At 38.2% G+C, this 14506-nt stretch overlaps 1 long non-coding RNA gene across 1 annotated transcript; it reads right to left on the bottom strand.

The window, feature by feature from the left end:
• Positions 1-12632: 12632 nt before the first annotated feature.
• LOC142164843 (uncharacterized) lies at positions 12633-13612 on the bottom strand. Its single transcript, XR_012695915.1, has 2 exons — positions 13359-13612; positions 12633-12810 (listed from the first exon to the last, which is right to left on the bottom strand). It is a non-coding gene; the product is annotated as an uncharacterized LOC142164843 (long non-coding RNA).
• Positions 13613-14506: the final 894 nt, after the last annotated feature.

Below are 14506 nucleotides of genomic sequence, written 5' to 3'. Positions count from 1 at the left end.
TCAACATTTGGTTTTAAAAGGATTTCGGACAGGGGGTACGAGGAAGGTGAGTTATGTTTTAGGGTTTGGGAGTATTTCGGACATATTTATTAAGTCAACAAGAAAGCACCACAGCCATTGGATTATGGAGAATGAAGGGCTGGGATTGATTTGCTGTGAAACGCCGTCGTTTGGGCGTCTCTGGAGATGGGTCGTTTGGACCGGGTGGGGGGCAGCCGGGTTCTGGGGATTAGGCTGGTCGTGGAAAGAAAAAACAAATGTTGGGCCTGGGGTGAATCAATTGGGCATGGCCCAAATCGTGGCCAGCCCTTTCTCTATTCTTTTTGTTTTCTTTTTTCCTTTTCATTTGTTTCTTTTATCTATTTTTTTGTATTTCATCTTGTATATTTTTTGTATTTTTCTGATTTTATAAAATTGCAACAATTAAAATAAGTCCTAAATATTTTTCAATTAAACTAACTGATTTCTAAAATTATTTTAAAAACTATTTCGGGACGAATTCACAATTAAACAATTAAAAATGCAAAAGTGAACTATTTTTATTATTTTCTTCATATTTTGTTCTAAAACATATTAACCCCTAACTAATACTAAAATATGAAATTAAATCCTAAATACAAATGCATATTTTTGTATTTTTCATATGAATTAAAATGCACAGATAAAATGCAACAATTAACAGAAAATGACACCAAAATTCACAAAAATTGTAAAATAATAAAGAAATTATTTTGTTTGAATTTCTGGGAATAATTTGCTTTGGGCAAAAATCACGTGCTCACAGTGGCTGGTTTAGTGAGTTTATCATACCACAACTTCACCTCCAGTAGTCTCACTTTCCATTGTATGTAGACATGAACTGTCTCTAGATCCTTTAGTTTATATTCGGTGTCACCCAAGTCGGGTGCATTATAGTTAGTCCTTTATACCTTCTATTAGCACTTGTGCTCCAGGTGAGTCCACCATTCTGATATGAACTGTTTTGCGATAACCATGGACATCTCAATTTATAAATTTTCTTCTTATTTCTTATCGCCTCATTATTCCTAGCTAGTGAATAGCCACGCACTCTTCCACATGTTATGTGGTCTTTTTCCTTAATTTTTTTTAACCTGCTCACCTCTTAATTCTTGTTAGGATATTCGTGGGAAAGTATGTTCATCCACATATCACTTAACACTTATTTGCTGGTAAGGTTTCCATCAAGCCCAAATACTCTCTTGGGTTATTATAGCATCACCTTTATTTCTCCCACTCGTTCCACCTTTCTTAACATCTTGGAACTTTAGTTAAATCGCAAATCTATGATTAACCCATTCTAAAAACTCGCAACCTTCCACATTTGACCTATAGTACTTCCTTAGGTTCCATTGTTCCTGACCCTCTAACAAATATAAAATCCCTTTACAAACATATTCTTAGTTTCTAGGGTCGTTGACCCTATCATTCACAATGCCATGTATGAGGAATTTACCTTCCTTAACCTTCCACCTTTTTGGGGGTACTAGCGGTCTATCATTAGCATATCCTTTCAGATAATCACGTCATCCATTATCACTTTTCTAAACTGTGCATGTCTTCAACAAAATATTCAAACATCATATCTATATGGTTTTACTCTTGTTTCATTGTATTTAAGTGGCCTGACTATGGCCCTTCCTCCCCTACGTAGGGCGAATGTCCCGGATTTTGACACAAGTCTTGAATTTAGCAACTTCATGGACATATGTTTCATTTCTCTATCCCTCACATATATGTTCGAGTATTAGGGAGATTGAAGTCACAATGGTATTAACCTCATAAGTCCTTTGCTCTTATTCAGCCACACGGGCTTGGGATTCCAATTACCTCATACCAATATCCTTTAGGAGTGTAACAAAACTTCATACACTTATGGGGTTATTATAACATTCGTAGCATAAGGGTCTTCTCATTATGGGTTCAATTGACTCTCATTTTATAACTTCTTGTCTCCTAGGAGAGACTTGCACTCTCATCATCAATCTCCTAGTCATGTCTCCCATATATCACGTGCTTATATAGTCAGTTTTCTTTCACACCTTAGGATCATTTACATACTTCTCACACTACCCACATGTGCTATTCAAGCTTATATAACACTTATCAATTCAATGTTTCTTTGGAGGTTACAATCATTTTTAACACTTTCTCGATTAAAGTATGCTTCTGGTACTATGTACGTACCTCATATATTTGTACCATTCGTTCAACATAACACATATGCCATCTCCTTAATATTCAGGCCTTTGCCCACTGGTCATTCTGTATGACAACATTACTTGAAATAGAAGAAAGAGCGTATAAACTTACCTTGAATCTCAACGCACAAGTTATAAGACAATCTTATAGTAAAGCTTTATCGCAGGATCTGCAGTGTTGAAGAAGGGTAACATTCTTAAATGTCCATGTAACCTCCAACTTATAGATGTGGTCGACAACACACCGATAAGAAGGACTCTACTAGACACGGCTCTGAGACATCCTAGGACACTTTAAAACCTTAGGCTCTGATACCAAGTTTGTCACGCCCCAAAACCGAGGGGCGCGACCAGTGCTCGACCGGGCAGCCCCAGCCAAGCGAACCTGGGTGCCTTTCCTATTCCACATGTTATCCTTCTTTTCAATTTTTCATTAACCAAGTGAAATAGCCATTTATAAATTTAAACACATTATTACGAGATTTACATAGCATACATAGTTACTTAGCGTGGTTTACAAGTTATACTGCCTAAAATACATAAGTACATAACCCACATTTCCTGTCTACGGAGCCTCTAGAGATACAAAAAAGTGATGCAATACTTTCCGGTAACAAGGCTCCGGCTATACCTTATACCAAAAACCAAAACAAGACTCTGAAATAAAAAGCGGCATGAGCCACGCAAGGCCTCGGGAGGAAAATGGCTCACCAATGCTTCTGGCGGAAAGTGAAGGGGAGCTACAGTCGGTGGACTGGAGTACCTGCTATGGATCCACCTACAATCATAACACGAATGTAGCGCCCCCGGCAAAAGGGACGTCAACACATTTGAATTGTACTGGTATGTATGAACAAACTTGCCCTAAGTAAACCCAAACCATACACAAGTAACAAGTAGTCATGGAACCAACAATCAAATACACATGAAAGAAAACCATCAAGCCAAACAAGTTACAATCTCTCCATTTCCCCTTCAACATTTTCACATCAATGATTTCACAACTTTCTCATATTTTCATTTCAATAGTGATTTCGATCACTTTTCCACCCTTATTACCTCGGCCACCATTATTACCTCGGCCACCCTTATCACCACAACCCACACCTTATTACTTCGTGTTGCGGCGCGCAACCCGATCCCACCGAACAATCACAATTCACAAACAACACAACAACAACAACAACAACAACAACAACAACAACAACAACAACAACAACAACAACAACAACAACAACAACAACAACAACAACAACAACAACAATTCACAAAGAACAACAACAACAATTCTCAAAGAATTTCTATAGCCATCAATACTATTTCCATCATATTCAACAACTCATATGCATTTTATGTCACCGCGATAATTGCCAATACAAGCCATATATGTTCTTACCACAGTTGTTCCAACTACATCATTTACGATTTCCTTCCATCATTTGTTTCTCAACTCTTACCACATAACACATTCACAATCACACATTTGGTTTATTATCAATTACGTACACCATTATATCGGGAGACTTAACCACGATCAATCAAATCATACCAATCACAATAATTCCACAAATAATCCACGTAGATATCACATACCAAATATTCGTACACCAAACAAAGTGACTTTACAAAGGTCAAAGTTAGCCATACATACCTTTCTTGATCTTTCCTTTAATTACTACGATATTCCAGAAATTTTAGCAACTTCAATCTATTTTGAGACATAAAAAAATTTGAACACAAATTAGGAAGATATTCATAATTCTAGCTCATTTGAGAATTTTATCAATTACTAGTTGTGCATCTTGATTTCAAATCTCTTTTACAAGATTCCCTTCATTTCCCAACCCAATCTTAGCTTGTTTATATTAACAATCTTTCCACAAACCTAATTTGTACATGCATGAATAATGAATACTCTCACATCCAAGAATCATCTTACTAATTACCCATTTCTAGTTAGATTTCAAAGTTGAAGAATTGGGGAAAAGAAATTCTTACCTCTTTGAAGCCTTAGCAACCCTTTGATGCTATTTCAAGGTGTGATTCAAGGAAGAGTAGTGAAATCTTTAGTTTTTCCCTTCCCTCTCTCTAGAATCGCTCTCCCTTCTCTCTAGAATACCAGAAATTTCTCCAAAAAATAAACCTCAATCGAGTTAAATGAAATGGGGTTCGGGTCTTAAAACCCCCTTTTTTTGTACTGCCGCGCCGCGTGGGGCGCCGCAGGGCACGGGTCGTCTGTGCAAAATGTGTCTGGAAATGAAATTTCGGACCATACTGGATTTACTACTGGCGCGGCGCGCCGGGCGCCACATGGGGCGCCGCAATAGTGCAAATTTCTGCGCTGCTTTGGTAATTTAGTCATAACTTTGTGTAGGAATGTCCAAATGACGAACGGTTTGAATCGTTGGAAACTAAACTCAAAGACCTTTTATTTGATAGGTTGTGAATCACACAAATCCATATATAACTAGAGATATAATTGTCCAAAGTGAGGTCTTGTGCGCACTCATTTGCAACTTTCGTCTATTATGAAATTTTATAACTTGGCTTAGACTTAGGCCTCTCCTTAGACCCCAATTCACTTCTAATACGACTTATACACTTATTAATATATCCAATTGATATCCATAATATCCTTAATCCTCATTTGTACGCAAGATAAAATATTTAGCCTACCTTGGCACCACGAAGTCTTAAATTACTAAGCAAAATTTTCTGGGGCTTTACACTGAGACAGGGTCTCGATGTCCTCGTCGCTAAATGTGAGAGCGTCCTCGGGTATGTAAACTCGAGTCCGCTTTTTCCTGGTAATGGATATTTTGTTCTTCTGATAATGGGTTCCGGTGGGACGTCGATTCCTCCCATGATCATGTGGATGACATGTTGCGGCTCATCTGTTACATTCTCTCTATTCGCCTCTCTTTCTCAGAATTGATTTTTGGCTTGGTCGTTGAGGAACTCTCGGAGGTATGCTTTGCTGAGTAGTCGGGCTACTTCTTCCCGAGCTGTCTGCAGTCTTCGGTCCAGTGACTGTATGTGTCGTGGAATTCGCATACTAAGTTGTGGTTCCTTTGTAACGGATCTGATTGTACGGGTCTTGGCCACCTAGTATATCTGATTTTGCCAATGGCAGATACGATGCTTGACACGTCAATGTTGAAGTTGTATTCCAATAGGCATGGTGCCTCTGTCGGTCCTGTGTGCCTATTGAATTTGACTCTATTCACGAGTCCCAGGGGGTTCTGACTTCGGTCTGCTCTTCGATCATTTCGGGGTACGTTACACCTTGGGGCATTTCTCCTATCTTTGATGTATGGCTAGTACCTTTCTCTGTTTGTCTTTGGCTCCTTTGCCAGAAGTCCGCTTGGGTATACCGAGCCCAAAGGGGCTCCTAGTTGGTCATCCTCGACCCTAATCTTTGATTGATAACGGTTGTGAACATCCGACCAAGTCATGGCGGGATATTCAACTAAGTTCTGCTTCAGCTGCTTCGAAGCTACCGAGCTTCGCTCGTTCAAACCTTGAGTGAAGGCCTGCACTGCCCAGTCGTTGGAGACTGGTGGTAGTTTCCATTCGTTCCATTTGAAAGCGAGACACGAACTCTTGCAACATCTCGTTCTCCATTTGCTTGATTTTGAATGTCACGACCCAAACCGATGAGCCGCAACGGGCACCCAGTACCTTACTCGACCGAGTACCAACGTAACGTATCTTTCTTATTACATCATCATATATACATGACATACGGGCCTAATAGGCCAACATAATTATTTATAAACTCAAAACATAGGCCGACAAGGCCGCACAATCTTTAACGTATACGACATATGTCTACAAGCCTCTAAGAGTACATAAATGTCGTAAGGTCGGGATAGAGTCCCGCCATACCAAACAATACACGTCTAAATCATACTAACCAAACAAGTAACTCCGAAGCAAATAGAGTGCACCAACATCTTCCGCTGAGCTGATAGCCTGCTTGGAGGGCTCTCGACCTATCTATCGGGACCTGCGGGCATGAAACGCAGCATCCCCAGGCAAAAGGGATGTCAGTACGAATAATGTACCGAGTATGTAAGGCATATAAATAAGTACATAAAAGATATGGAAGAAATATAGAGTACATGACTCAACCTTTAAGTCTGAATAACTTTGTAAATCATAAATTACTTTTAGCATCATGCATATGCGTATAAATGTTATGTTGTGCATAGGTACATGTTTCATAACATCATCAGCCTCTGAGGGCATCCCATCATATCATATCGGCCACTGTGGGCAAAATCATCATTGTATACCAGCTGATCAGGTGGTGGTGCGTATATAACGCCATAACCTTTCCCATATCCCACATACATATATATACCTACACATATATGCTGTTTGAATCATATTTCAGCCACTGTGGGCAACATCATCATCATATACTAGCTGATCAGGTGGTGGTGCGTATATAACACCATAACCTTTTCCCATATTCCATATACATATATTTACATATATACACGTATATAACGCCATCTGGTCATGGCTCAATGCACATGTATAAATGAGTGAAATGCATGAAAAATACATAATAATCTCGATATTCCTTCCGGATAAACTTTTCCAACTACGTATTATTCTGAGACTCATAAACAGAAGATAATAATAATTCTCATGGGGAATCAAGAATATAGACATCCCTACTATTTCTATGAATAGAGTAATTTATAGAAACTATGTAGTTGCTCGTTTCTTCTGTATAATTTGGACCGTGCCAAAAGAAAGAAGGGATAGTCTTAACATACCTGTTCCTGGAATTATTTGAACGGAATGAAGCTTCTGCTTCCGTGAAATGTAGTGAACGAAATTCAGCCTGAATCCTTTTGAAATTTTGAACGAAATTGTGGTGGCCTTTTGAAATTTCTATCGAAATATTTTTGGCTAAAGAGTGGAATTGTTTAGATGAAATAGTCCTGTTCACATTCTTGGTTTCAAACCAAGAACAAATTGAGGCTAAAGTCATGAGATGTTAAAGACACACAAGAATAAAATTTGCTTCTGTTTTCTTGGTTTTTAATGGACTTGATACTAATTTGAAGTGTCATATTAGTGGGTTTATCAGATTCCTTGTAGGGATAAGATTAGACACCTATTTCAATTGTTTATGAGTCATCCTCTTTAATTAGTGGCCTTGTGCCACGTGGGTGGGGTGGTTAGTATATTAAATTTTATCTACTTATTAGTTAATTGGGTAATGTCCTGTTACCCGGTAATTAACCAATTACCCGAAAATTTGAGAATTATTCCCACTTACTTAAAATATTACTCACTTTTCACATACCTTATATGCCTTACTATTATGGTCATGTGGTACCCTCTATTGTACTAGTCCATAAATACCGAGTATTTTAGCTTGAGCCATATTTTATCCCAAAATACCAAATTTTAACGAAATTCATTTTCTTCAACTTGCTTCCCCCCTCACCTTCACGAATTTATTCATCACTTACAATCCTTATAATCTCCAAATAATCTTTTCCTTGAACTGATGTCACCTTACGACAAATTCAGCGTACAATACTGCAGGGTGAAACACTGTCATAACTTAATACCGCGAAGCGTAACATCACCGTAATATATTACTACAGAGCATAACATCGACGTAGTATTGTGGGGCGTAATATTGACGTAATATTGCAGGGTGTAACATCATTCCCCCTTTGGAACATTCGTCCTCGAATGTTGACTAATGCTCTTATCATTTTCTTAACTTATATCTTCCGAATACTTTAGAACTTTCCTTGCCATCTAGGCGACTGTTCTGTGAATAAGTCCAAAGTCTAGGTCATCCCCCCCTTAGGCCTCCTTCTCACACCACAACTTGTAGTCGGAATCCTTTCAATCTCGTAAATGTTCCTACCTTTCATCATGCAACCTATATAGTTTTGATCTTATAAGTGTGCCCAATCTCTAGGCTTCACATGTCGAGCTTGATAAGATTTCCCTTTGGGCATTTATGAGTATACTGAAGTTCTTCGCTCGGTACTTGGTTGAATTCATGAATATTGTTATATCTCATCGCATAGGTCCGTTTAACCATCCGTATGAATTTACTGCCATAACTCTTACTTTAATTTATCGTTGCTGAGGTCTGCTACCAAATCCCAGCTTACTCTCGTTGCACATTCCATATGTATAAATTTAAGTCCTTTAATGCTTCCTCATTACTGTTCATCTTTAGTATGACAGCCAAATCTTATCTCATACTTTGTAACTTTTGTCCATCCATTGTTGATTCACCTCAATATTGATCTACAATATACCATTGATAACTTAACCTTTTATGTAATATTGCTTCTAGGATTCACATTTTATCGGAGAACGTCTGGAATGATTAGATTGATCCACCTGGGGCGATACCCTGCTTTCATAACCATACCTCACAACATCCCAATGCGATTCACCTTACGTGGGGTACTTTAATCCTGTCCAATTCATGAGATTCCTTTCTTTTTTTCGTTGAATCATTACTCAATCGAAGTCCCAAACATCATCTTTTATCTATCACAATTACACCCTCATTCTATTACCTAGGTGGCATTCTAAATGCTATTAGTATTAGACTCCTTTGAGTTCATTCAGGCTATAGTGAGCTTTGTATAATTTAGAGAAACCATTTGCTCTTCTTATTTTCATGGGCTTAATCCTGAGGACTTATCCATTTTCGTTACCTTCTCACTCGCCCTTTCTTATCCTTACTCTTGTCTTCTATAACCTTGTCGCTTCACCATACAATGGCTTGCGACCTACACAACTCTATTTATATTAATTGCAACCTTTCAACTTGTTTGCATCATAGATTTCCTTATGTCATTCTGGGACATCAAGCGAGACATCACATCGTCTCTAACTCTTCTTTACTGTCTTAATTAGCCTCCTCGATACCTAAACCATAGGCTATGAGATATGCTACTGACTATGCCGCTATCATTCCTGGATATTGAATCCCAGCACTTCTAGCCTTTTATCCGAAGTATGGACTATTCACATATTCTACCTTTGAGTATCTCGTACACTATTCACCTTTACCTTACTTACCTTAAAATCTCGCATTGTATCTTCTATCTCTTTCATGACCTCCCTTCCACATAGGTATAATTCACGTTCATAACTTGTAGCTCTATTATAATTCTTACACCTCTGGTGCATACACAATCCGATGGGAGCTTCGTACTGACTTCTTATGAGGCTGGTACTCTTCAGTTGGTTTTATAATAAAGCTATTATAATATATGGCTATTATACTATCTTTATTATACCTCTGCTACTTAAGAGTGATCCTGAGGTCTATAATTCTCTTGGTCCCTCCTATTTTGCTTAGTCAATGTAACTCTTTAGTCTCCTCTTCTTTCTGATCAGCCTCTATGTAGGCTTAAGATATCTTCCGACCTGCGGTTCCTGGTATTAGTTATTACTTTAGCCTTTCATAGGCACTGAGGGATATTTATGATAAAATCCTATAACAATTCAATCATTCATCTATGACCTGGGCTCAATTCTTTCTTTTAACTTATCCCAGAATCTTCTACGACTGTATATGATGCAGGTATAAAACTCCAAACTCTTAAGTGCGTTCATAACGTTACCAACTCGGGATCATTGATCAAATAATTTCTTTTGTTCCTTCTTAGTTTTCTTCAATGTAAGCTATTACCTTTCCTGGTCTTTCTGCCCCCTTGTTGCGTGCATACTTAGCTTATCTTAGTTCCCACACATGCTAGAGCTTTCGTGCAACTCATATGACCTTCGAATATTACTTTTAATTTTTCTTCCCATTCATTATCCACTGTAGGGGCCACTTTCCTTTGGAGTGCTTATAATGTTGTTGTAAGACTGTTGTTACACGACCCTTTCCTTTTTAGTTTGTTGTACTTAGGTTGAAGTCTTCTTCCTTATTTCCTTAGCTAGTCTTTCTTTATAGTACTTAGGGAGAACCCTTGATTCCTGTAAAGTTGTGAGCTTATTATGGACCTTTTGATGTCCTTCCTTGCCTATAATTATCTATAGTTGCTTACCTCCATGCCCTTGTGCTTGTAGAGTTGCTTCTGAACTGATATTTTAACTATCTCCCCAGTGGCACTCTCTTTTATTCCCGTAACATTCATATGGTACCTTTAACTACCCCGACTCCTATCGAAATATATTTCAAGTATTATAATAACATTACTGTGAAGCTGAATTCACTATATTGGGTTTTACTATGTTTATCTTGCATGATCTGTTGATTCGTCTGTAACCTCCTATCTAGCCGTAACTAGGCTCTTCCTTAATCAACTTCTAACTACTCGTTGGCCCGTTCTCACATAAATATTCCACATAATCTTTCTTGGTTTATTTCCTTTGTCTTAACTTACGTCTCGCACTGGCTCCTTATTTATCCATAACATTCCAGGCAGGAATGCCTCACTTTTTTCTCCTTGACGTCGTGTTTGCATAATGTTCTATGATCGTAGCCTATCTGTGGGCTTTGAATAGTGCAATCTCATCCCTTTTTTATTTTTATTGCATTCTTCCTTTACCATTTTGTAGCTACTAGAATCACTTAATTACGACTTAACACCACATTACTCCATATTCCCCCCTTTAGGGGAGTACTAAGAGTTGAAGCCACGATGATCTACCTATAGATGTGTTACCTCTTCATCTTTGGTGTCTTTTCACATCATTGATGACCCTTACTCGCCTTGCGACAATCCTTATGTACCAAAGATAACAAAATTCCTCACTCACGAAGGTGATACTTAGTGTAACTAGCACATACAATCCCTTAAGTTTAACTTTGCTCACATTGCTTGCTTTAGGGAAGCGTCTTCCTGAATAACCATTCTCTGAGTTTCTCACGAATCTTCCTCTGTGGTCCATTCTATTATCGCCGGAACGCAATATGAAGTTCTTCTGATGCCGACCACCATCAAATCACTCAGTCCCTAATTCATGTTTAGTTTATCTTTTTCCACCAGTCCATGCTGACTTCTATTACTCTAGGGTCTAACTTTTTCTTCTGAATCACGTTAGTGTCGCGAACTTGTTTCTCGAAGTGAGGGCATGACTTTATGGCCTATATTCTTTTGTTACCTCAAGGCCTGTCACTTTTCGTCTTTTCCTTCACTTGACTATCGACTCTGGAATGCTATCATTGTTTTGGCCTACCGTTTTCATCCATGTATCACATCTTACTCTTAATGCTTCATTAGCTCTCTTCTTATTTCCTGCGAACATTTATGTCTATCACTTTATTCTGAAAACTTCAACAAGATATTCTTTTGCTTTTAGTTCCCCTTTGCACCATCCATTAGCTCTTTGGGTTACCTAGCATTATCTCTCCACTAGGGACGAGAGCCATACTAAGATAATATTTATCCTTTTCAGGCTTCAAGTGCATGTCTATGTAGTACTCATGTCTACCTGTACTATTTTAGAGGGCACCATCTAGGTATCCCATAAGGAGATCTATTTTCACCTTTTTAATATTCTTCCGAAATGTAAATTAGCGCAAACCATCCATCCATCATTTTGGGTTACTCTAATCCTAGCCGGATCCTGCTATCCCATCCTTCTCTTAAACCATATCTGTTAGCTCCCATAAGGCACGACTGAGATAGATGTGCCGATTGTACGTACACTTGTTACTGTTGAAGGTAACTCAAAATGCTTATATCTCCTTTCCTGAATGATAAATAATGATAATCTTTATTAACTGGGTACCTCATACCCTTCTTCACCTTGCTTCATTTACTTGCAGAAACTTATGTCTAACTTCCGATTCCATTATTCCTTTTAATCGTAAGAGTGGATAAGTATTCTTTCCTTAAAGCTCCTTATCAAGAACCTTACACCTTTTAGTACACGCATGATCTGCCGAAGACCTCACATTTACTCATCATAAGCAAGATGCAAAATCGAGTTCCTCTAACTCAACACTTCCATAGCTATATCCCTTAGCGACCGTCTTTCTGAATTTAGGCATCGTTTTATTACGAATAAAATAGAATTTTGAAATTTGAATTCTTATAAGTGAGCTCTACCACACGATCTAGAGTAAGAAAAAAGAGTGACAATCCTAAATACCCTACAGCCTCCTGCTTATAAGTGTGGTGCACGACACACCCATAAATAAGACTCTACTAGACACGGCTTGTAGACTCCATAGGATAGAACTGCTTTGATACCACTTTTGTCACGACTCAAACTGATGGACCGCGACGGGCACCCGGTACCTTACTCGATAGAGTACCAACGTAACGTATCTTTCTTATTACATCATCATATACACATGACATACAGGCCTAATACGCCAATATAATTATTTATAAACTCAAAACATAGGCCGACAAGGCCGCACAATCTTTCACGTATACGACATACGTCTACAAGCCTCTAAGAGTACATAAATGTCATAAAGGTCGGGATATAGTCCCTCCATACAAAACAATACACGTCTAAATCATACTAACCAAACAAGCAACTCCGAAGCAAATGGAGTGCACCAACATCTTCCGCTGAGCTGATAGCATGCTTGGAGGGCTCTTGACCTGTCTATCGGGACCTGCGGGCATGAAACGCAGCGTTCCCAGGCAAAAGGACGTTAGTACGAATAGTGTACCGAGTATGTAAGGCATATAAATAAGTACAAAAGAGACATGGAAGAAATATAGAGTACTGTATATATACGCGTATATAACACCGTTTGAATCATATTTCAGCCACTATGGGCAACATCATCATCATATACCGGCTGATCAGGTGGTGATGCGTATATAACGCCATAACCTTTTTCCATATTCCATATACATATATTTACATATATACGCGTATATAACGTCATCTGGTCATGGGTCAATGCACATGTATAAATGAGTGAAATGCATGAAAAATACATAACAATCTCGATATTCCTTTCGGATAAACATTTCTAACTACGTATTATTCTGATACTCATGAACAGAAGATAATAATAATTCTCATGGGGAATCAAGAATATAGACACCCCTACTATTTCTATGAATAGAGTAATTTAAAGAAACTATGTATTTGCTCGTTTCTTCTGTATAATTTGGACCGTGCCAAAAGAAAGAAGGGATAGCCTTAACATACCTGTTCCTAGAATTATTTGAACGGAATGAAGCTTCTGCTTCCATGAAATGTGTTGAACGAAATTCTGCCTGAATCCCTTTGAAATTTTGAACGAAATTGTGGTGGCCTTTTGAAATTTCTATCGAAATATTTTGGCTAAATAGTGGAATTGTTTGGACGAAATAGTCTTGTTCACGTTCTTGGTTTCAAACCAAGAACAAATTGAGGCTAAAGTCATGAGATGTTAAAGACACACAAGAATGAAGTTTGCTAGTGTTTTCTTGGTTTTTAATGGACTTGATACTAATTTGATGTGTCATATTAGTGGGTTTATCAGATTCCTGGTAGGGATAAGATTAGACACCTATTTCAATTGTTTATGAGTCATCCTCTTTAATTAGTGTCCTTGTTCCACGTGGGTGGGTGGTTAGTTTATTAAATTTTATCCACTTATTAGTTAATCGGGTGATGTCCTGTTACCCGGTAGTTAACCAATTACCCAAAAATTTGAGAATTATTCCCATTTACTTAAAATATTACTCATTACATACCTTATATGCCTTACTATTATGGTCATGTGGTACCCTCTATGGTACTAGTCCATAAATGCCGAGTATTTTAGCTTGAGCCATATTTTATCCCAAAATACCAAATTTCAACGAAATTTATTTTCTTCGACTTGCTTCCCTTCTCACCTTCACGAATTTATTCATCACTTACAATCCTTATAATATCCAAATAATATTTTCCTTGAACTGATGTCAATTACCTTACGACAAATTCAACGTACAATACTGTAGGGTGCAACAGTGTCGTAACTTATTACTACGAAGCGTAACATCACCGTAATATATTACTGCAGAGCATAACATCGATCTTATTATAATACCGGGACGTAATATCGACGTAATATTGCGGGGTGTAACATTGAAGACGTTGGATTTCCTTGTTGCCACCTTAATGGCACCAGCATGTGCTTTTATGAAAGAATCTGCCAGCATGGCGAATGAATCTATCGAGTTTGGAGCTAGGTTGTGATACCACATCATCGCCCCTTTTGAAAGCGTCTCTCCGAATTTTTTCAGTAGAACGGATTTAATCTCGTCGTCATTTAGGTTGTTGCCCTTTACCGCACAAGTGTAAGCAATAACGTGCTCATTGGGGTTTGA

This window comes from Nicotiana tabacum, chromosome 10 (genome assembly GCF_000715075.1).
Source record: "Nicotiana tabacum cultivar K326 chromosome 10, ASM71507v2, whole genome shotgun sequence".
In the NCBI taxonomy this organism is placed as follows: domain Eukaryota; kingdom Viridiplantae; phylum Streptophyta; class Magnoliopsida; order Solanales; family Solanaceae; genus Nicotiana; species Nicotiana tabacum.
This window is presented reverse-complemented; position numbering and strand designations above follow the sequence as displayed.